The following is a 17,088-nucleotide window of genomic DNA, read 5'->3' as shown; positions in this document are numbered from 1 at the left end:
GGGTGTTGAGGCGACCAGCATAGATGCATTCAAGGGGAAGCTAGATAAGCACATGAGAGAGAAAGAGGTAAAAGGATATATTGATACAGTGAGGCGGTGCAGGTTGGGATGAAACTTGTGTGGAATATAAACACCAGCAGAGGCCGGTTGGGCTGAATGGCCCGTTTCTGTGCAGCACACTCGATGGACTGTAACTTCTGGTGAAGTGACGACTGAGTCGGATTTCTACTCCGCTCATTGTTACTTACCTTGGAATCCAGCTGCTCCTATCTCACCCGAGTACCCGATTTGAGGCCGGGCAAGGTCTGTATGGTGCAGCGTGCTCCCGGGGCCTACCATCGAGGGCAGCTCAATGGCAGGTAAGTAAGCCACGCCCACGTTTTTACGGCACAAACTGCTGTAAATCAAGGACGTTTAAAGGCCCAGGCCGGGGGGGGATGGTAAGTGTATAACGTAAGTGAGTGCGATTTGGTGGGGGAGTCGGGTCAGATTGGACCAGTGCAGGTGATCGGGTCAGGCCTGGGGCGGTGAGGGAGTCTGTTTGGGACTAGGGGTGTGGGGGAGGAAGTCAGGTCAGGCCTTGGGGTGGGAGGCGGGCCTCACGGGGGTGGGGACGGACTCGGGAGTCGGGCCTTTGGAGGTGGGAGGGGGTGGGGGAGACAAGCCTGGCGGGGGGGATGGTGGGTCAGTGTGAATTGGGCCTGGTGGGGGTGGAGGGGAGTCAGTCCAGAGTTGGGGAAAGTGGGAGTCGGACCTGGGCAGGTGGGGTCATGGGATGGGGGATTTGGGAGCTGGGCCTGTGATAGGATGGGAATAGTATGGGGATAGTCGAGCCTGAACTGTGCGGGGTCGGGGTACGGGATTTGGGAGTTGGGAACAGGCTGGTGGGTGGCAGGGTTGCGTTGGTTCAGGTCAGGTCAGACTGGGGGAGCGGGTAGGGTAGTTGTGTTCCGGAGCCCTGTGGGAGCTCGGGGAGGGGATAGTCAGGGGTGGGTGGTAACAGGGGTGGGAGGAGATCTTGAGGGTCAATGGGCGGGGGAGCCCATGTGTTGTGGGATAGTCAGGGAGGGGGTAGTGGGGAGGGAGTCCTGTATGGAGTTGGGGGGTTGGTGGGGGGAGTCCCATGGGGGGAGGGTGGGTGAGGTGAGGTTGGGGTAGGCCAGTACAATAGTTGCCCAAATGCTAGATGGGGTTTTAATTCCTCTAATTTTTTCTGAGTAACTATTGCTGTAATACAGCCAGAACCATTCGAAGCTTGCGATTTAAACCACATTATCACATGGATCCCAGTGCAGGGCAACTGCCCAAAGGAAGTTTGCAATTGCCGTGCAATCTTTACCTGGGAGCTTCGGGGGTGGGGCGGGGGGAGGAGGGGGGTGCCGGGCGGAGCGGGGGTGAGGGGAGAGGGAGTGCTGGGTGGAGCGGGGGTGAGGGGGGAGGGGGAGGGGGTGCTGGGTGGAGCTGGTGAGGGGGTGCTGGGTGGAGCGGTGCTGATAGGGGGAGGGGGTGCTGGGTGGAGCGGGGTGGGGGAGAGGGAGGTGCTGGGTGGGGCGGGGTGGGATAGCGGGTGCTGGGTGGGGTGGGGGGGTGGTGGGGGAGGGGTAGGGGGTGCTGGGTGGTGTGCGGGGGTGGGGTGCAGGGGAGGTGGTGTGCTGGGTGGAGTGGGGCAGGGGGAGGGATAGGGGGTTGCTGGGTGGAGCGGAGGGGAGGGGGAGGGTTAGATGGGTGCTGGATGGAGCGGGGGCGGGGCATGGAGGAGGGTGCTGGATGGAGCCGGGGTGGGGGGTGGGGGGTGGTGGCTGCGTTCCCCAGTGCATCTTTGGGTCACCTTCCAGATACAGTGCCCTGAAGTTCGGAAGTTAGGGCCTGATGTAACTTTATGACCTTCCTGTTCAAACATAGAATTATTCAGCAAAACACTAACTCCCCTCCCTGCTGAATTTTTCTCTGCCAGTTTTCTTTCTTGCTATCCTGAAGGATGCTGTATGTTGAGTGCTGGTGCACACACCAAAGTGGCCATTATGTAGCTAACAGCCTTAATGTCAAAGGCTATTTGATTGGAGAATGGAAACACAGTTAGCCCAATCTGGTCCTTATCCAACATCTTCTCACACCCTCTCCCAGCGTAGGATCACTGTGTAATGAATGGCAGTAAGACCCGTGACCAGTTATCTCCCCTTTCTAATCTGGAGGTGCAGACACAGATTGCCATGTCCCTGTTATTATAATCTTATCGTTATAGCGTTCCTGTTACTAAAACGAGTGTCCTGTTATTATATATCACATCCCGGTTTAAAAAGAGGATCTCTGCCATTATTATATATCAACCCTGTTATTAAAGAGTGTTGCTGGTATCACTCTGACTGAAATAGTTTAACTCAGGACAGATCGGGGATTGAAGTTGGATTTGCCTTGCCTGTATTGCATGGCTGCTCTCTGGATAAACTTGCTGAATTATCCAGAAAACATCGGTTAGCTCACAAAAATGGGCACGGGGATTGTAATATGGGACAGAATTTTACATCCCACAGGCGGGAGGAAAGTAGTGCGTGATGATGTCAGGTGAGCGCCCTGACATCATCGCGCACTCGTGCGATATTTCGCTCGGTGGGCATGCACGGGTGCCGGAGCGGCACCCGCCATTAATTAAGGGGCCACTTAAAGCCCTTAAGAGTCCAGTTGACTGCAATTTTTCAGCTCATCGCACAGGCAAAACGGGCATGCGGCCAGCTGGCATTTTCATAAACCTCATCCAAGGGCAGTATAAAAAGGGTCAGCAGCATTGCCAGTGTGAGCCATGGGGAGTTTTGGAAATAGTTTGCTGCTGGTTGCTTATTGGCACTTGGCAGCCTCATCTCTGTTCTGAGCTTCATTCTTAGCATTTCCAGGCTTCATTTCAGGACTCATTGGTGTCTCCGAGGCCCCTGGAGGATTTTGACCGTGTGGACCCTTCCAGGTATCAGGCAGCTTTCTGTTACCCTGGTAATGGGGATTGTGGTCTCTGCTGGAGGCACCTCCTGTATGGAAGAAAGGGGCAGAGGGGAAAGGGGGCCACGTGTCCCAATGCAGCTTCCAAAGGAGGTACCTGTGGGAGGAGTGGCGCAGGCACAAGGGGCGCAGGGCCAGCAGGTAGTCCAAAGTAGAAGGGGCCACAGAAGATAACACTATCCTGCTGCCAGGGTTTACAAGCAGCGATGCAGCTACCTCAATAAGTCCGAGGTGCAATGCCGAAGGAGGCTCCACCTCTCCAGGGAGACAGTGACCTCCATTTGTCAGATGATTTAGCCTGAGATCAACTCCGACTGCGTGGGTGGACACCCCATGCCAGTGGCTCTGAAGGCCACAGTGGCCCTCAACTTCTATGCCTCCGGCTCTTTCCAGGGCTCAGTGGGGGATCTGTGTGGAGTGTCCCAATCAGTTGTCCACAGTTGCATCAAGTTGGGGACAGAAGCTCTGTTCAGGTGGGCACTGACCTTTATTCTTTACCGTATGGATGAGGCCAGCCAGGCTGAGCAAACCAGAGGCTTTGCAGCGATTGTTGGGTTCCCCCACATCCAGGGCGCCATTGACTGCACACATGTGAGTCAGACGTGTGCCTCCATCAATAGGAAGGGATTCCACTCGATGAACATCCAGATAATGTGTGATCACAGGATGCAGATTCTACAAGTCTGTGCACAGTACACTGACAGCTCGCATGACACGTACATCCTGAGACACTCCCAGGTGCCGAGGCTCTTCAGTGCTCCAGCCTGACTGGATGGATGGCTGCTGGGTGATGAGGACTATGTGTTGAAGAGGTGGCTTATGACGCCTCTCCGCCACCAAGAACAGAGGCAGAGCAGCGTTATAATAAGTGTCATGCCCCCACAAGGGTGGTGGTAGAGAGGACCATAGGTCTCCTTAACATTCGCTTCTGATGCTTGGACCATTCAGGGGGAGCACTGCAATACCCACCCCAGAGCGGGTGTCACTGATAGTGGTTGCATGCTGCACTCTCCACAATCTGGCACAGGCAAAGGGGTACCCACTGGAGGAAGAGGATCATGACACAGCTCTACAGGCCACAGGGGAGGAGTCCTGCAGTGAATCAGAAGAAGAGCTCAGTGAGGAGACGCTGAGGATGTGGAGGCAGACCTTGGTAACCTTCAGGGAGGCAGGGACATTAGGGACGCCTTGATCCAATGCTCCTTCAGCTAGGCTACCAAAGATCTGCTTCCACCTCATCCCAGGGCTGCCACCTCCATCCCGGATGTCTGAAAGGGCCCTTTCATTTGAACACAAAGAACACCCGGTGCCTGTGGTAATCTGAGGTGCAATATACCTTTAAGAGATTGTGAGCAGATTGACCATGTGACTGTGTTACCCAATTGCAGTGTAGCGTGGGCTACAATGTTAATCAGTAGCTTAGAATGGGCTCTGGTTTTGATAAGCACAGGTGTTAGTGCTCTGTTACTTGTGTTAATAAACAGCATCTGCTTCATCTTATATTGGTCTCTGAGTCTGTAGTATCTCGTTTACCAACTCACCGACTAGTAGATAGGCATGCAACCGTGTTCGCGAGCAAAGCAACCTGACAGAGGAACATAGCGACTGGCAACGAGGCAAAACACAACCAATTGAGGACACCAAAGAAAGCCGCAGAAATTCAACAGAAGTAAATCAGCCGTACCTTGCAAGGCGATTGTAAGTACAGCCTTCATCATAGTTGTTGAAGGTATCTCCCTCCAGCAAGCCACAGTTCCGCCATATCGAACCGTTTGATCAGACCACCGATGACTGTTCACATTATATTGAATGCCTCTGAATGGAGGAGACCACTCATTAAATTCAGATGCTAAATTAAAGACGTATACTGGTGAAGACATACGAATAAGAGGTATATGCAAGGTTCCAATACAGCATGGAAATCAGTCTGTTAATTTAACCCCAATAGTGGTAGCAGGGGAGGGTGCAAATCTATTTGGTTGGAACTGGCTTAAGGAAATAAAGTTGGAATGGACCATGATTTTCCAATTCGGAACAAAAAATCTGCATGAGTTATTACAGAAATATGCCTCTGTTTTCAGGAAAGAGCTTGGGAAGATTCAGGGGCTGCAAGCTAAAGTCCACATGGATCCTAGGACAAACCCCCAGGTTCTTGAAGGTGAGGCCAGTCCCCTATGCATTACGAGAAAAAAATAATGTTGAATTGGACAGGCTGGAAAGGCTGGGAGTCTCACAACCTGTACAATTTTCCAAATGGGCAGCACCCATAGTTCCAGTACTGAAGCCTGACCAAAGTGTGCGAATATGCGGGGATTACAAGTTGACCATTAGCAAAGTGGCCAAACTTGACAGGCGTCCTATACCAAAAATTGATGAATTGTACTCCAAGCTGGCAGGGGGAACCACATATACGAAGCTCGACATGAGCCACACTCACCAGCAAGTCGAATTAGAAAAGGCCTCTCGGGATTTTGTGGCTATCAACACACATAGGGGGTTCTTCCAATATACCAGGTTACCATTTGGAGCCTCATCAGCTTGTGCCAATATCCAACGGACCATGGAAAAGTTACTTCAAGGGCTGCCCCATGTTGTGGTTTATCTCGGTGATGTCCTAGTGACAGGACTAACTGATGGAGAACATCTGGCTAACCTGGAAGGGGTATTGAATAATTTCTCACAAACTGGAGTATGTTTGAAAAGAGAAAAATGTATCTTCCAAGCAAAAGAAATGGCTTAACTGGGTCATAGGGTCGATTCGCAGGGCCTTCACCCTGTAGGAGACAAGGTGAGAGCTATTCGTGAGGCACCAGCACCGAAAAACGCCATAAAACTCAAGTCCTTCCTGGGAATGGTTAACTATTAAGGCCATTTTCTCCCAAATTTGTCGATAGTACTGGCTCCATTATACAGGTTGCTCAAGAAAAACCACAGGTGGCCCTGGCAAGCTCCACAGCAAGAGGCTTTTACAACAGTAAAGCAGTTGCTACATTCATCTGACCTTTTGGTACATTTCAACACAAAGAGAGAATTAATTTTGACCTGCGATACATCCCCTTACGGAGTAGGGGCAGTATTCTCCCACCAGATGGTGGATGGCTCCAAATGGTCCATTGGCTATGTCTCAAGAACACTCAGCGTGGCAAAATGAAGATACTCACAAATAGAGAAAGAAGGCTTATTGCATTTGGTGTTAAGAAGCTCTACCAATACATCTATGGTCACCACTTTACCATTGTATCCGACCATAAGCCACTACTAGGCTTGTTCAGGGAAGATAAGGCAATACCCCCAATTACCTCTGCACACATCCAAAGGTGGGCACTGATTCTAGCTGCTTACGGATATACTTTTATCTACCGGCCGGGTAACCAGATTGCAAATGCTGATGCACTGAGTCGATAACCACTAAAAGACAGCAAAGTGAATGTCCCAATTCCCCAAGAACTTGTCTTGTTATTAAACTTTCTGGATTCATCACCAGTACATGCCAAACAAATAAGAGTGTGGACAGGCCACGATCTAGTTTTGTCTCACGTAAGGGAACAAGTCTTACAGGGATGGTCTAACGAGCCAACGTCTGACAAAATGAAGCCCTATTTTAATAGGAGATATGAGCTGACCTGCCAGGATGGCATCTTGCTGTGGGGAGCGAGGGCCATTGTGTCTCCGAGAGGAAGAAAGCCTTTATTGACCAAATTGCATAGTGCTCACCCCGGCATCTCTAGAATGAAAATGTTGGCGTGCAGCTACTTATGGTGGCCAGGGATGGATTCAGAAATCGAAAACTTAGTCAAGAGTGAAGGGTTCTCAAAATTCCCACATTTTTCTTATCATCAACAAGGATATGACTTTTGGACTTTTATGGCAGAGGACCCAACTGCTGAGTTAAGTGTAGAACCCTGCAGCCCATGAAGGCCTGGGGCTGGACATGCCCGGGCTTGTTGAGTTCAGTGTGGATTGTTGCCTGTAATCAGACAATGAGAGGAGACATAATATGCATTCTTCCCTTTAAAACAATCAACCCAGAGAAAGACTTCATCTTACACGAAACTAAAGCCGATCAAAATTTTGCATAAATAATCACTACTAACTACTAAGGCAGGAAGGCCGCAATCAATGCAATTATGCAAACCTATCAATACTCCACATATACAATGGCTTTCAGTTCAAGACTAGTTACGGGGACAGGAAGAGAACGATAAACATCATGCGAGCCCATTAAAAACAATGAGACAATAATCACCTGAAGAAGCCCACCAAAAATCAGACAAAGAACTAACATTGATTTGTATTGAGATAAGAAATTTGAAAAACAGTATAACTGGGCCACCAGTTACGAAGGGGAGGAACAATGATCACGAAGGTTGTGCTCCCATGATGAGGGCTATCACATTGTACCCTGGGTGTGCTGATGCCTGGGATGTCCCTTAATGTGGTATACTTGACTGCAAAATTTGTGACAGGAGGATGAGCAGCTTTTGGAGCGGTTGAAGCAGAGTTTAAGCAGGGAGCTGAGCCAAGCGGAGGAAGGAGATCTGGAGGTTTGCAGGCCCGCAGGCAACATCACGGTGAGGGGCACGGGGTGGCAGGCTCAACCGAAGACAACAAGGCCACAAATGCAGCCCTCCACGAAGATCGACCACCCACAACCGTGTCCTCCACTCAACTGAAGAACCTTCGCAGATTCCACAGACCAGGACCATGTGGGGACGGCAGGCCCCAGAGGACATAAAGAGCGTACCCCAAAACTGCAACCGGCTTACCTGGCTGGATTTCAAACTGTCAAGGAACCCTGGTTGGTGAGCATGATCCCTGACCTCTCTTATTTCAATTTAGTTAGATTTTGGGGGTGGGACAAGGGTAAGGGGATTTGTAGCATGATTTTCCCTCGTTATGCCGTGTGTTCCCCATTTTTAACTTTGTTAAGTGTACTTTGTAGGCCTGTATAATCTCAGTGTAATCCTAATGTTATAAGTTCATTTGTGACTTCAATAAACCCAGTTTTTTTTTCTTGCACCAAAACCAGTTGTCTGCTGCACTTTGTCACAACCCCCAAATAAGTCCAAGGTCTAGAACCCAGGGAGTGGGAGCGATTCGGACCACTCAGAAGTCAGAGGTGAAGCTGGCACACACCACCACCCCCTACAAGAGCTGCATACAGTGCCAACAGGTACAGAAATTACCCCCTTCTGCTCCATTGCATCCCCAGGAATGGCCAGGAAGGCCATGGGTCCGCCTCCACATTGACTATGTGGGGCTTTTTTTGGGCACAATGTTCCTCTTGATTATAGATGCTCACTCAAAGTGGATGGTTGTATACAAAGTGAGATTACCCACACCTGCCACCATGGTTTACCTGAGATAATCATGTCTGATAATGGAACGGCATTCACCAGAAGGGAATTCCAAAGATTTACATGTCTCAATGGCATAACATGTTAGGACCTCGCCATACCACCCTGCATCCAATGGTTTGGCAGAGAGGACGGACCAGACCTTCAAGTCCGGAATGAAAAAACTGGATAGAGACTCTATTGCACCTAGATTATCTCGTTTCCTGCTCAGCCATAGGACTACGCCACACTCGACCACCGATATTGCCCCCACAGAGTTATTGATGAAGAGACGTCTCAGGACATGTTTGAGTCTCATAAGGCAGAATTTAGGGGGAGGGAAGAGAGAAGTCAGGAGGCCCAGAAAAATGGACACGATTGCCACAGTCATGAAAGAAACTTCACTGCTGGAGACACAGTTTTTACAAAGAACCTTGGAGATTGGCCCAAATGGCTATCATGTGAAGATAGCGCAGTGACAGGACCCCTTTCCTATCCCACATAGGCCGAAGGTCAAATAATTAGGCAACACGTAGATCACCTCAGGGAAAGGGAAATAGATCTACAGGAAAGGATGCAGCAAGCATTCCTGTTGAAGTCTACACCACATATGGCAGGAACTCCACTTGGTTTGGAAGTACCTGTAGGGTCCGTTGTGCCTGAGAGAGTCGAAGAAACAAAATTACAGGCGGAGGGTCCAGTGGACAGATGACTCCTGAGAAGGAGGCCTCGGATAAACCATCTGAAGTCGTAGAACCACGACGTTCGACACTTTTGAAGAAGCCTCTAGAGAGACTGAATTTGTAAAAAGTTTATTTATGTAAATAGTTAATATATTGTAAAGATTGTAAATTGTACTTTCGAATAACGGAGGAGGGATGTGGTAATCTGAGGTGCAATACACCTTTAAGAGAATGGGAGCAGATTGACCATGTGACTGTATTACCCAATTGCTATGTAGCGTAGGCTACAACGTTAATCAGTAGTTTAGAATAGGCTCTGGTTGGAGAAGCACACATTGTGTTAGTGCTCTGTGCCTTGTGTTAATAAACAGCATGCGCTTCATCTTAGATTGGTTTCTGCATCTGCAGTATCTTGCTTACTAACTCACTCACCAGTGGATAAGCATGCAAGCATGTTCGTGAGCAAAGCAACTCGACAGAAGGAACATAACAGTGCAATAAAATTCAGAGTAACTTACAGCCAACATTACATACTGGCGTATCCTGCACCAATAAAATAAAAAGGTGAAGCATACTCAGGCCATGATGACAAAACCAAAATTTATCTCATTTGGACAATTCCAAACTATTTACATAAACTTCTCTGGTCTTCCTTCCCAGACTAGTATAGATAAAATAAACATAAATGAACATAAAATCACCTGTGACCTTTCCCCCTTGTGCTCATGGTGCCTTTAACTTACGCTTATGAGTGCTATGCCTAGGTGCTCCCCCCTTGCTGGCAGCAGCATTGGAAACAGCCTGCTGACCCTACTGTCTTGTTGGCCTTGATGACCTTGGCGGTCATCCTCTGACCAGTGGAGCCTGTGTTGGCCCTGCCTGGGAGGGAGCGGCCAGTGACACAGCTGGCATCTCCCCAGTCATCGCAGCCTCATCCGATGTGACAGTCAGTGGCAGAGGGGCGGAGGAGCTGCTGCCATCATCCAGAGCGCCCTGAGAGGAGCCCGCAGAGATGACTAGCAGCTCGTGCGTCAACATGAGGTTGCTCTGGACCTCCCTGCTCACCATTGATGGACGGGCACTTAGCTGGGATACTGGGTGCCTCGTCCATCTCCCACACCTGAGGTCAGTGCTTGTATGAACACAAACCCAGGAACCCCTGATTTTGTTCCTATAGCTGCCTCTCCATAAGCGTCCCCACTCTCTCAATGGAGGAGGCAGTGCGCTCGGCCATGAGGGTCAACGCAGTGCTGATGGTCCAAATGGACTCCTCCATAATGGAGGCCATGGCATGCATATCCTCATGGATCTCCACCAGATCCCCCCACACATCTTGCTGGACATTCAGCATCTGTCCCATAATGGGCGTCTCCAGAGGCTCATCATCAGCCTTCGACTGAGCATCATCCTGGTCTCCAGCACTCCTCCGACTGCTGGCGCCCTGGGCACTCTCTGCCTCTGCCTGCACCTCAAGCGAGTGTGAACTGCCCTCACCAATGTGCATCATCAAACTTATGCCCTCTGAGGTACTGGTATCTGCTCTGGTGCCTGCTTCAGAGAACGGGTGTGACGCAGGTGCAACAGAAGCTCGGTGGTCCTCTGGCGCCACGGGTGGCTCTTCAGGATCCGCAGAGCAAATGCCTGCTGGTGAACCTAAAAGGGAGAACAACAACATGTCATTAGTTAAAGTTATCACACTGTCACTGTGCTTGCCAGACACCCTGTTGAGATCATGGAGATCTGCATCATGGTGCCATCGTCTTTCAATGCTCAATGGGGGCTCCAGTTTCGAGGCTCACATCTGTGAAGAGACTACATTAGCATGGTTGCACAGGCTGAAAGCCTCACCACTGTGCACTGTGCTCTTACCTTCGTCTGGCACCCCTGCCTCCCCACCCCCGGTTTCACGAGCTCCAGGGCGTGCTCAAACCTGCTGAGCAGCAGGAGTTTGGGCTGCCCTCTGCCTGTATGTGCCCTCTCTGCCTGATTATAGCTTGTCTTCTCCTGAAACAACAGAGGAACATTGATTAGCCCACCCTCTACCTGCTGCGCCATTGCAGCCTGGCCAACCCCACCTGAGGAACACCTTACAGGGCACATCCAAGCCATGGCCCTCGAGCCGCAAGGCACTCAGTCCAAGCAGCCAGGGCTCACCCCCTTGGCCAACTCAGGTGTGATTGACAGCTGGCAGTCACCCTCTAGCACCCCCGAGGTCCATGGGGGGACGGCCAGACCTTAACACTTCTGTACACTGATCCACGCCAACACGGTACTCACCCTTCCAGAGTGCAGCAGGTTATTGAAACGCTTCTGGCACTGCACCCATGTACCAGGTCAGGGGGTTAGTCAGACGGTTAGGTGATAGGCAGGAAGTTGGGGTGGGGATCGGACTGGGTGTTCGGTTTGGGTGGTCAGGTGTTTGGTTCAGTTTGAAATGTAGTCAGATGGTTGGGGGGGGGTGGTTGTTGTATCAGGTTAAGGTGGTAGTTGGGTGGTTGGGGGAATGGTTGGGTTGGGGGTAGTTGGGTTGGGTTAGTGGGTAATCAGCCGGTTGTGGGGTGGTAGTTGGGTCGGAGGTATAGTCAGTTCCGTTTGGAGGGGGTAGTCAGGTAGTTAGGGGAGTGGTTGGGTGGTTTGGAGAGGCAGTCAGGTGGTCAGGAGGGTAGTCAGGAGATCAGGCGGTTGGTTGGGGGGCTGGTTCCAGTGTGGTGATTGGGGAATCGGTTCTGTAGTTAACCAGATGTTAGACAAGGTTTTAATCTGCTTAATATTTCCTGGGCAACTATCAAGGTAAGTACCACAGATCTGTCTGACGTCTCCAACTCAGAATCGGAGACATTCATGGAGGGTCCCAGGGGAATTTCCCATTGAAAGTTGAAACTTTCCAGGCAATTCCCATGTAGGTGCTTCAGGACTCCCACAGGATCCCAACACACATCTCAGTTGCATGTCTGGTCTCTGATGATCCAGAAGGCTTAGCCCCATATTTATTGTTTTTCTTTAAACTTTCATTGCCTGTGTTGTGTTTTTATAATAATATAAAGGCACCAATCACTCATAAGAGATTGGGTAAATATCTTGTGGGTTCACTTATTAAGCCTAGGCACATGTGAACAGTTATACATGGATGTAAAGTTTGGAGACACCAGAGCTGCAGAGCTGGGTGTATGTGTTCTGCTGAAAGCAAAAGTGAAACCAAAACTGGATCACATGACACACTTCCCTTCTAGTGATGTCACACTGCATTCCCTTAATGGCATATTACAACAGCCTGAACCTCGTTTTTAAGGTCATGTTCCCACAGTTATGTGTGAAATTCCAGATCACAGAATCATAGAATGGTGACAGCACAGATGGACGTAATTTGTCCCTTTGTGTCTGTGCTGGCCCTTTGCCATAGCAGCTTAGCAAGTCTCACTCTGCTGCCCGTTCCCCATAGCCTTGCAAATAGTTTGATTTCAGATGGTTATCCAATTCCCTTTCGAAAGCCACGGTTGAATCTGACCCCACCAGCATTAAGAATTAATTATACAGGACCAAAATAACCATTTCAACTGGTGCCATCAAGATACAATGCAGGATGAGATTAGTCTCATCAGTAACAGCCTCACATTCAATGCAATCTGTCAGCAACTGAGAATTTTCTCTCACATTCCCTAGGGACACTCCGTCCAATGTATTCTGCCTTCTATTGTAGTGTGCATAAACTTCTATGTACCTACAATAAAATCCAGCTGCCATTCTACCTGCTTAATTTGCCCATAAACCTGAAGTGATCTGTCAGTTAGCTTAATAAATGTGGTGGGGGAATTATTTGAGAATATCATAGAGAATTATAATTATCAAAGTATTACAATGGCCTAAGGAGCAGTCAGCAAGGATTTAAATGCAATAGGTCGTGCCTCACTTAACTAATGGAATTGTTTGAGGAGATAACTACTTTAGTGTATAAGGGCTCATTTATATTTGGCAAGTATCGGTTTGGAAGCTATTCTTCGAATCTAGTTTGAAGTCAGTATGGTTCTGCGTGCTCCCATACTACTATGAGCAATCCAAGTGACATTGCCTTTGCTTTATTAGAAGCAAAATACTGTGGATGCTGGCAATCTGCAATAAAAACAGAAAGTGCTGGAAAAACTCAACAGTTCTGAAAGCATCTGTGGAAAGAGAAACAGAGTTAATGGGCAGGATTTTACCGTTGGTGAACGGGGCCCGCTCACCGACGCGTAAAATGATGCGCGGTGACATCGGGCGGAACTCCCGGCGTCACCGTGCTCCATTTAAATTTTCAGGAAGGTGGGGGCGCAGCAAAATCAGCTGTGGCCCCGCCGACCTGTTAATGGCCAATTGAGGCCATTGACAGGATCAATTAAAGTAATTAGTGGACCTGCCTGTCCAACCTTAAGGTTGGTGGGCAGGCTGGGAGCCCTAGCGGGAAGTAGAAAAAACATGAAACCTCATCCACCGGCAGGATGAGGTTTCATGTAGGGTTTTAAAAATTTTAATCAAGTTTTTTTGGAAATTATGAACATGTCCCAACTCATGTGACATTGTGACATTGTCACATGAGGGGACATGTAAGGGAATTTTTTTTTCCTATTTTTAATATTTTTGAAAGTAGAGCCAATCTTCGTGAGGCTGCACTTAGCTTCAGGGAGATGAGTGCGCTCTTTCGTGCGCATGCGCGAAAGAGCGCACTCTTGATTTTAGGAATCCCCCCCTGCCTGCACAGGGAGTACATAGCACTTCCATGCGGATGTCACGCTGGGAGGGCCTTACTTGGCCCGCCCAAGTAAAATGGCACCGCACCTCCAATCGGGGGCGCCGATCAGAAGCGCGCCCGCCCATCAACTTACCCCCCGATGGGGGGAAAATTCAGCCCAATGTTTTGAGTTCAGTGTGGCTCTTCACACACTGCGAAAAACAAAATCTCCTCAGCTCGACTCCTCAACTCAATAGGCCATGTTTTAGGCCATCTCCCCTAGCTATCTCCTCTGCTGATGCTGCTCTGTGCTCACGATGTTGTCTATGCTTAAAGGTGCTACAGAAATGTAACTTGTTGGTACTTAATATTGAACATATCCAGCTGGTTCTAGTGAACTCTTGGAAATGGGCACTAAATGCAGGCTGCTTCTGATCCACAATGTTTTCCATAATTTTGATTCTAAATGAAATGTACCCCTGATAAGCAGTAACTTATTAGAAGTAAAATGGTTATGAGTTGCATCAATATTTGTTTGTCTTCCCAATAGGAATCTCTAAATGCTCTGTACACGTTTGGTTTTAGCCCTTCTAAGTTTTGCCTTGAACTGTTAGGCTTTCCACTTGATTCATTTGCCAGGAGAATTACCTAATCACTATAATAGCCCTCATAGGAGAAGCTAATCACTGTAATAGCCCTCACAGTACAAAATAACAATGGGCAGAACTCTACCCTTGCCGTTTGGATGGCTGGCCTTCCCACTCCAGCCTAAAATCAGGCATTATGACGCCGGGTGGGGTTGGACTGGGTCCCAATAATTTCACGCCCGAATGCAATAATACGGAAAGCGAGCAGGGGACAAAGTCGGAAGTCCGCCAGCCTTCGAGTCAATGAAGTACTCAACTGACCGCAATATTTCGCTGTCCGTGTGATTTTGCATTGGTCACATGGGCTCTACAGAGGGGAGGGAATCGTGGCAAGTTCAGCTCAGCAGCACAAAGGCAGGGTACAAGGGCTGACAAGAAGAAGACAGTGAAGAGTTTGAGGCTTGAGATGAGGCTGCATGAGAGGCGAGGGAATTATTCTTAAACACTTTGGGCACACTAATAAATGGGAGCCACTGAAAGGTTTTCCTGAAAGGGAGTGATCGGAAGGCGGGCTGCAGCCACCAAGGCACCCTTATGGCGCAAGCTGATAGGAAGGAGTCACAGGGAGTAAGGGCCATGGGTTAGTTCACTCCAGTAGATGCTCCTCAAGCGAGGATGAGAGAAGGAGAGGAGGGCAGCTGGCCAGGGGCAGCAGCAACCAGTTGGTCAACCAATTGCGTGACATGGTTACACAGAAGGACGCAGAGGGGACTACGAACAGCCACGCCCAAGGCAACAAGCTCAGCCTATAGGAAGAGTGTCCAGATTAGCTGCAGATGTCTGAGTGCCATGAGGCAGCAGCGTTTCTCCAACGAGGCAGTTGTATCTATATGCGACATGCTTGAAGGAAAATATGCTCAAATTGTGTGCCTGTGTGACAGTTTCATTAAATTTCTATGCCTCAGATCCTTTCGAGGATCAGCAGGAGATCGCTACAACATATCACAATCAGCATACTATCATTACATCAGGTTTGTAACTGTTCCCACGTTTCTGTTTGTGGGAGCTTGCTATGCACAAATTAGCTGCCCTCTTTCCTACATTACAACAATGGCTAAGTACTGAATTCGCTGTGATGCACTTTGGGTTGGCCTGAGGTTATGAACGGTGCTGTATAAAAAGCAAGTCTTTCTTTCTAAAGTACAATTTCTGTTGTTTTGATTCCCTAGTCCTACTTATGAAGTGACAAATCTATTGCAACAAAAAAAAACCTTTTTTGTTGCCTTTGGTTTGGTTTGATGACTGTTCCTTCAAATTTAATCATTGCACAGGAGCCAATTCGAAGCCACCTGCAGTTCAAATTCCTGTCCTGAATTTATAGAGATTCAATTTTGTTGGCAGGTGTGGGAGCTGAGTGATGCTGGTTGGTTGACTCTACTTGTAAATGACCAGGCGTTCTTCCCCTTTTTGTTAAATTTGAGTGGTCAATTATTCAAAATCCAGTAAGTCCTGATAATACTTTTCAGAGATTTAAAAAGAGCTGTTCTCTTTGAACCTGAAAGTCACTTTGAAAATCAATGAGAGAAGGGGAGTCAACTTGATAATATCAGACAAAGGGATTAATTTACAATTCTTTGAAGGGATGAGTTTGAAACTACTAAATGAGAAAAGGAAATCACCTCAGGACTGCCCAAGAGATTTCTGGATTAATCAAATAGTTAAAAAAAAATCAAGGAATGAAACACTACATAAAAGGTTAGCTTTGAATTGTGGTCCTTCATTGTGAATCCATCAAGTAGTTAGGTGGAAGGGATTTTTAATTGTGTAATTTTATTAGAGAGCACTTGTTTGCCAGTTTGCTTTTGTTTGCTAAATAAATTTACTTATGTTTAGGTTTTAAAGTCAGAAAGTGTGATTTGTTCACAGAGGAGGAGAGATTCTACGAAGGTGTAGGAGTCTAGTATCTAAGAACAATTAACAGGCAGGTTTTTTGCTTTCTTATCCTGGGTGGGCTCCTAAATGCTTGCCTAATTCTCAAGCCTAGGATAAAGGTTTGAGGGTATCAAGTGTTGGGATTTGCCCATAAGAGTGATCTAAGATGTGAATATCCAAACAGCCAATTTCAGCTGGTGTTTTGCTTCACTGTGAACTGAAGCTGTATGGTATTTGTGAGTTTAATATGGAAAACACAGACTGCTCAGCCTTTCAAACGTGCTGGGCTTTTGGAGGACTAGATAAAGCTGCACCTTAATTGGTCGACCTCCAATCAAGGACCTGTTTTCCAGCAGAGAAAAGTTTGAACAACTGAGGTTAAAGTTTCCAGTTTGGGTGGGGGAGATGGGTGAGAGAGAGAAGATAGGAGTAAAAGGAGGAGAGTATTGAATATTCATGTTGTGGGGACACGGAAATTGTCCGTACATCACCTTTTATGTATGGGTGGCCTTGCTTGTTTTATGAATAAGGGATTGGCTTTTTAATGAGATACGAGTGGCTGAAATGGCCTGGTGAGGCTCGTTGACCTGAAACATTAACTGTTACTCCCTCTCGCCAGATGCTTCCTGACCCGCTGACTAGTTACAAAATTTTCTGAGGTTTAGTTCAGATTTCCAGCACCTGCAGTAGATTACTTTTGAAATTCTGTGTATGGGACTTTTATTTTTGTGTAATAATTTTCCCCACCCTGGTTTTGACAAGAGCACTGACACCCTCGCCCCCCCCCTCCCCCCTCCACCCCAACACCACACCCACCAACCCCCATTGCTTTAAAAGCTTGGATACCCTTGGACTAAGAT

Source organism: Cetorhinus maximus, chromosome 2, assembly GCF_964194155.1.
Source record: "Cetorhinus maximus chromosome 2, sCetMax3.hap1.1, whole genome shotgun sequence".
Taxonomy (NCBI): domain Eukaryota; kingdom Metazoa; phylum Chordata; class Chondrichthyes; order Lamniformes; family Cetorhinidae; genus Cetorhinus; species Cetorhinus maximus.
The sequence above is the reverse complement of the archived record's forward strand: the minus strand, read 5'-3'. Positions refer to the sequence as shown.